The following is a 7,647-nucleotide window of genomic DNA, read 5'->3' on the forward strand; positions in this document are numbered from 1 at the left end:
TATTGGCTTACAGAAACCAGTGTCCAGAAGTGAGATGGTCCAGGTTCTGTTCTCCTGCATTTCTCTTGGTTCTGGCCTCTTTCATTTGATGGTTTAATTTTCAGGTTAGTTCGGGCATGGTGGCTCACGCCTGTAATCCCAGCACTTTGGGAGGCTGAGGCAGGCAGATCACTTGAGGTCAGGAGTTCGTCAACAGCCTGGCCAACATGGCAAAACCCCATCTCTACAAAAAATACAAAAACTAGCTGGGCGTGGTGGCATGCACCTGTAATCCCAGCTACTCAGGAGGCTGAGGCAGGAGAGAATCGTTGGAGGCAGGAGAGAATCGCTTGGAACCAGGAGGCAGAGGTTATAGTGAGCTGAGACTGTGCCACTGCACTCCAGCCTGGGCAACAGAGGGAGACCCTGTCTCAAGAAAAAAAAAAAAATTCAGGCCGTATGCAAAACGGATGCAGCATTCCACATATAACAAAGTCCAGAGGTAGAGAGAATCGTTTTAAGAAATCCCAGAGACACTTTGGGAGGCCGAGGCGGGCAGATTGCGAGGTCAGGAGATCGAGACCATCCTGGCTAACACGGTGAAACCCCGTCTCTGCTAAAAATACAAAAAATGAGCCGGGCGTGGTGGCGGGCGCCTGTAGTCCCAGCTACTCGTGAGGCTGAGGCAGGAGAATGGCGTGAACCCGGAAGGCGGGGCTTGCAGTGAGCCGAGATCGCACCACTGCACTCTAGTCTGGGTGACAGAGCAAGACTCCGTCTCAGAAAGAAAGAAAGAAAGAAAGAAAGAAACCCCAGAGAAGGAACTTTACCAGAAGCATTGTTCTGCATGGCTCCTTGTTTCTCATTGGCTTACCTCAGATCACATGCTCATTCCTGAGCCAATCACTTTCAGTAGGCATTGGGGCACTCTAGAGTAGCCAAATTCAATCCTTAAGCCTAAGGCATAATCATGTTCATTTGCAGGACTATGTGCGGACGAGGAGGGATGCACAAACAAAATCCAATTTCCAAAGAAAGAAGAGCAAGAAGGAAAACAGCTGTGAGAGCAGTGAACCATGAGCTACCCACATTCATTTAGATATTTGAAAATGTAGATGACTGTGTTCCACTTAATGTAAGAATATAATGGACTATCTAGTTTTGCATCCAGATACAAGCCCAGGATATCAAGAGGTAAAGTCTTATCTCTCAGTCCGTGTCACCTATGCATGATACTGCCAGGTTTCAGACAGTTTTCAGGTGACTTCTATTATAACAACGGATGGCTTTATAGTGACCCAATGAAAGGAGGGGGGAGTGAACCATCAAATTAAAAAAAAAAAATCTTAGATATTATATTCTTCTTATTATAGTAGAATGCCTACATCTTTAATTTCATGCATACCTAAACTGTTTGTTTCATTACACTTGCTACTGAACTCAGTTAAAATCCTGACCTCAGAATTTCATTGTGGCTTATATATGTCTGGGAAGGAAGATTACAGGAAGGACTTTGATAATGTTCTCATAAAAACAGCCAGGCTAGTACTTGCTAAAACATCACTGCTGTCTCTGGATATTTTCTTCCTAGACTAGACCCATGAGTAGCTTAACCAAAGTGAAGTGTCCTGATTAGGCCTAAATGGCCATGAATAGAAAAGCAGAGATAATCTCCTGTCCTATCTCTGAGTCTACTTGGCAGAAATTCCCAGGAACTAGATTTCTGTTGTTAGAAAACTCTGCCTATCAAGGAACCTACTCCTTTCCCTCAAAGTGAATATTTTATTTTTAGACAAAAAGTGGGGGTTTCAAATTCCCGACAGACATCTTATAAAGAAAATTAACACAAGATTTGTGATCTGTCATCAGATTAAATGAGTTTATTTGAAGAAAAAGAAATCAACTCTTGCTCCATTTTCAACTAGAGAAGGAAGGGAAAATACAAGAAAACAGAAGAAAAAGAGATGAGTATTCTATGAGAAAAGTTATTTTAATATTAATAGGTTTAAAACAATTATCTTTTCTGGATAGTAGAATATAGGTTCTAGCCAGATGATAGCTGAGATGGACTTTGAGAGAAATAATTGTAATGTGGAGGTTTGGAGCCCTTAGCAAGTTGATCGGTAGAAGCCAGATCCACAAGTTGGTCTGTAACAGGAAGACTGGAATGTCCTAAAGAGAACATACGTTGGGTGGCAGAATCCAGATCCATAGCCCAGGGAAGGGAAGCCACAGCCTCCATAACCCAGGGATCTGACGCCACTGGACCCACGGCCCACTGAGTAGCAGCTCCTAGATCCATAGCCCAGGGAGCGGCAGCTGCTGGATCCAAAGCCTAGAGACCCAGAGTAAGTCGACTGTCAGGGACTGCAGAGCACGGAGGTTCTGGGGCGGTAGCAGGAGGTCTGGCAGGGGCTGGACTCCACACAGGACGTCTGGCAGCTAGGGGTTTCCCAGCAAGTCTCCTGAAAACCCTTGCAGAGAGAGGAACCCAGCTGGCAGGCGCTGGGAGATCAAAGGTTCAGTGCTGTAGACCAGGTTGCTGGGGTACGAGGAGCCACCACGGGAGTAGCCTGAGTAGCACAGGTAGCCCCCACAGGAATGGGAGGAGAAGTTTCCACAGCAGCAGTTGTAGGATAGGTTGACAGATGTGAGTTCAGCTGAGCTGCATTGAGAAGATGCCCTGATGTCCCTGCCTGTGCCCAATGATCCAGTGATGTTTACACCCTCACACTGCTGGGTGTGATGCAGTATCTGGGAACCCCCCATTCTTGTGAATGTGTTTTCATCAAATGACTAAGTAACCTAGGTTATAATTATAACTCAACACATTCATTTGTCTTTAACAGCAGTGTAATCATTCCAGTTTATAGAAGCCCATTGGCTTCTCTCTCTCTCTCTCTCTCTCTGTCTCTTTCTCTCTCTCTCTCTGCAGAAATAAGGTTTGGTTTGCTTTCAGAAACATTGGTGATGATACACACAGTGCCTCCCCACCCCTTTTACTGAGCTTGACTGTGGGTATTCTGAGCTTCAGCCTACAAATTCTTACCGGCAATGTACTCCCAACAGTAATCAGCAGCCACCCACCCCCCATTATTTACATATGTTTTATTAAGCATTAACTACATGCGCAACATTTAAAAGTGTGGTATGATTTAATCTTTGCAAATATCTTATGAGTTACAAATTGTCATAAACAATTTAGAAGTGAGGCCATGGAGGTTTGGAAAAGTTATGTAACATTCAGGTAATAAATCAAACAAATCATGGACCCCATGTCATCCCAGGTGTATCTGTCTTTAAGGCTAGCACAAACCACAGAGCTATATAGACAATTTGTGAAGCTTGTAATTTCTGCTCCCAGAATCACATGGACAATTGAGTATGCAGGTGAAAAAAAAATTCCAAGGTGTTAATATTTGCATTTCATCTGATATATCTACTTGAGTATTCTTACCCCTTTTATGAATTCCCCAAATATAGCCAACTGAGGGGACAGCTTCTTAATTGATTTTGGTTATTTTTTTAGTCTTCAGAGTTACTATGGAGATGCTTTGTTACAAATTATCTTCTGTTTGCCCTCTCACTCAGCTTATCCTAGTTAAGCAACTCATGTTTTATCCACCATGGAGTTATTAGATTCTTTTTCAGTGTGAGGCAGAAAATTATTTGGCAAACACAGACTTTCACTGGGACTAGTTGCTAAAAACTGATATGCCTTTAGTGAGTTGACTACCAATAAAATACATTTGCAGAAGCTTGAATTTTAATAGGGTGCCGACCTTTTGCCAACTCAGTTGGGAGTGAGAAATACGACACCTTCGAGAGTGATTCATTTCACTCCTTGCTGAGCTTCTCTTGTTCATCCTTCTAGAAAGACAAAGCAGCATAAAATTTACCATTATATTAAGTGGTTAAAATTATCTTTACCACTATAAAACATCAGTGGTATAAAGAAAAATCTTGGAATTAGAAATGTCTTTTTCCCCACTTATTATCATATCCAACTTCTGCCTTCAAGCATCTTTTAGAAATTGGAAAGCAAAAAGCTATTTATGTAATTTGATCTTTTCAAACTGTTTCATAGATGATTGTTTTTTGTAATCTCCTGTAGTATTTGCTTATCTTGCAACAATGGAATATTTTGTCCATTGTTTTGCTAACAAATTTCTACCAAATGCATTGCTCACATTGCACCAAATCCCTTTGTGAAAGATGTACCAAAATGGAGTCATTTATGTCAAACTCTAACAAAATGGGGTTAAGAGAGGCCACAAAAAAATCCTCATGCACATATGCCTGTAACAAGGGTTATCACAAGAACTTCTTCAAATTGCAGTATTCCAGATAAATAGGTTCCAGGACAGTTACCTAGCAACAGCTGTCTTTACCAATAAACAAATGTCAACTCCTACAATGAGCTTTTGACCCATGAACTTGTCTCAAAGCAGCTTACCTGGACCTCTCTTTGTATTTAAAAACTTCTCCTGTGCCCTAACCCCTTGGATGTGCCTATGATCCATCATCCGTCATAGCATGCACGTTCCTAGATTGCACTTCGCTGCTCTTTCCAATTAAAACTCATTTGTTCTGAAGAGCATATGTCAGTTTCTTTTTAGGTTGACACTTCTCATCCCTCAATGCCAAAATCGAACTCCTCCTATCAGATAGGTGTTCATCTCAACTAGACTTAGCTCCTCAGGAACAAAGATCTCAGTATTTGGTAATCTAGTTCACACACACACACTGTGGAGGAATTGCAAGGGATGTACTTTGAAATGGCTCATGCAGGATGAGTAATATTTCAGCTTGCAGGGAAATTACATATGTGAGAAGAATGAAGAACGCAATGCACAGAAGTTTTGTGGGGTGAGTGATGGTGCTTAGTCTTCTTTGACCTAATTCCTGGCACATCATGGGTGCTCATAGATTATTTATATCAAGTAATTAACTTTTATTTTACTTTCACTCAAGATAAATGTATGCATGTGAAAACAATGTTTCTGCTTTTAAAGTTACCTCTAATTAAAAGTGAAATGAATATTAAATCTATCTTTTATAATGAATATATCCCCAAGTTAATCATAACCAGTTAATCATAACCAGTAAACCAGGCCTGTTAAGATAGAGCACCTCTTAGAAGATGAACGGAGGATGGAAATTATGGTTTTAGTGCGTAGGGGAATATTCTGAACAATCTTTATAGTCCTTGTATGTGAATGTGCACTTGTTCTCTTCTCATTACACAAAGCAACAGGATCAAATAAACCATAATTGGTAAAGGTGCTCAGTTAGGTTAGCCAGAAGTCTGGGTACAACTTTACATGGCAGTAGTATTTTAATTATGGCTTCTTTCCATTATACTACAGATGCAAAAACCGTACACACTACCCAGGCATTTCTCTTAGCTCAAATTCTCCATCGCAACCAGCTCTATACCAGTTTTTCTGAATCACTGTGGTATCAAAGTCTTTTAATTAGTTTTCCTCTATTCCTGTAGGCATATCAATGTTATTTAGGGGATGTCCAGCAGTCTATTATAGCCACTATTAATCTCAGCTATTTTATAATTTCTCAAACTATGTAATTTTTAAAAGATAAAAAATAACTACAATTTTTTAAAATTAAAAATGTACATAGGTTACTTTTGGAACTTGGAATACTCTTCTAAAAAGAGATATCACTATAATTTTTTCAGAAAGTAAAATTCTTCATATATGTAACTTAAGGCAATGCAATAGTCTTATTTATTTATTTATTTATTTATTTTTGAAACAGGGTCTCACTCCCATGGCCCAGGCTGGAGTGCAGTGGTGCGATCTTGGCTAACTGCAGCCTGGAGTTCACGAGCTCAAGTGATCCTCCCACCTCAGCTTCCCAAGTAACTGGTACTACAGGAATGCACCACCAGGCCTGGCTTTTTGTTTTTTTGACTTTTAGTAGAGATGTGGTCTCTCTATGTTGCCCATGCTTGGGCTCAAATGTCTGGGCTCCCCACCTCAGCCTCCCATAGTTCTAGGATTACAGGCATGAGCCATTGTGCCCGGCTTTATACAATAGTTTTAAATATAAAGAGCCACTTCTTTATTAAGTAAATTAGAAAACATCCCTCTAAGAATTTAAACACATTTAAATATATATTCACTATGGATGTGTGTATATCTATCTATCTATATATATATATATATCTCCATACATTTTGAGAAAGATCAAATATTATGGTTATATATTTACTGAATTAGGAAATTTTGCCGAAATACTTTGCATCACTCATGTCACCTTTTTATAAAGCTGTTTGGATCTGAAAGTGCTTTCGTGGATTTCACACTAATGCTTTATAGCACTGAAGGAGCTATAATCATAGAATAATAATTTGTCATCTGAGGAAACGATGTCATGCAGTCAAAAAGCTGCAAGCTTGGGATTGGAATGCATGTCCCTGGCTCTGAGTCCAGTTCTTTCTTCCATTAGGCTGGTGCAAAGGTAATTGTGATTTTTGACATTAAAAGTAATTGCAGAAACTGTAATTACTTTTGCACTTTACATGATGCAAATGCATGAACCTTAAGAGAAATTGTATATTCTCTTCACTTTGTATTTCCATAAACATGGCCCTCTAGCATGCATCTCATATTTGTACATATTATTGAATATGTCTCATTCGAAATGTTGAATTTCCCTTACTTTGACTATATCAATATATTCATTTTAAAAATCAAAATCTCTTACAAATTTCAGTGCTTGAAGTGATCCTCAATATCTGTCCTCAATCCATATCCCAAGCAAAATTGCCTTTGAGGCCTTCCTCAGTTATTTTTCTTTCTCTTTCTAATTGCTTCATTCTCTTTCATTCTAATGGTTCTTTTATTCTCAGCCTTATAACCATGCTCAATCTTCTTCAATCCAAAAATTTTAAATAGTGCCATTTTCTCCATGATTATATAGCTCTTCTTATTTTATATCAGAATTATCTAAAGAGGTATGGAATCAGCTTGTCAGCTACCTCACTTTTTATTCTCTTTTCAATAACTGATATGATTAGGCTTTGTGTCCCTGGCCAATTCTCATTTTGAATTGTAATTGCAATAATCCCCATAATCCCCATGTGTCAAGGGAATTACCAGGTGGAGGTAATTGAATCGTGGGGGCAGTTTCCCCCATGCTGTTCTCCTGATAGTGAGTGAGTTAGCACAAGATTTGATGGTTTTATAAGGGGCTCTTCCCCTTTCACTCAGCACTTCTCCTTCCTGCCACTTTGTGAAGAAGGTGCCTTGCTTTCCCTTCGCCTTCCACCATGATCGTAAGTTTCCTGAGGTCTCCTCAGCCATGCTGAAGTATGAGTCAATTAAATCTCTTTCCTTTATAAATTACCCAGTCTTGGACAGTTCTTTATAGCAGTATGAAAATGGACTAATACAATTACCATCTTGTTTCTGTCTGGTTTAAAACTCTTCTGGAATTGCTCTGACATGGTCAGCAGTAGCCTCAATGCTGCCATACGTGATGTACATTTTTAGGATTATCCCATGTGAACATTTAACCATATTCAACACAAGCGACTATGTCCTTAACCTTAAATTTTGTTCATCTATATACTTCCATGAGATTACAGTTCTAGTCTTCTATCTAACTTTCACCTAATTCTTTGTTACTATTAGTTGGATTTCT

General features: G+C 39.6%; 1 pseudogene; it reads right to left on the reverse strand.

Annotated features, from left to right (window-relative positions):
* Positions 1-2,087: 2,087 nt before the first annotated feature.
* On the reverse strand, positions 2,088-2,748 carry LOC100609578 (keratin-associated protein 13-1-like; annotated as a pseudogene).
* Positions 2,749-7,647: the final 4,899 nt, after the last annotated feature.

This window comes from Pan troglodytes, chromosome 22, assembly GCF_028858775.2.
Source record: "Pan troglodytes isolate AG18354 chromosome 22, NHGRI_mPanTro3-v2.0_pri, whole genome shotgun sequence".
Classification (NCBI taxonomy): domain Eukaryota; kingdom Metazoa; phylum Chordata; class Mammalia; order Primates; family Hominidae; genus Pan; species Pan troglodytes.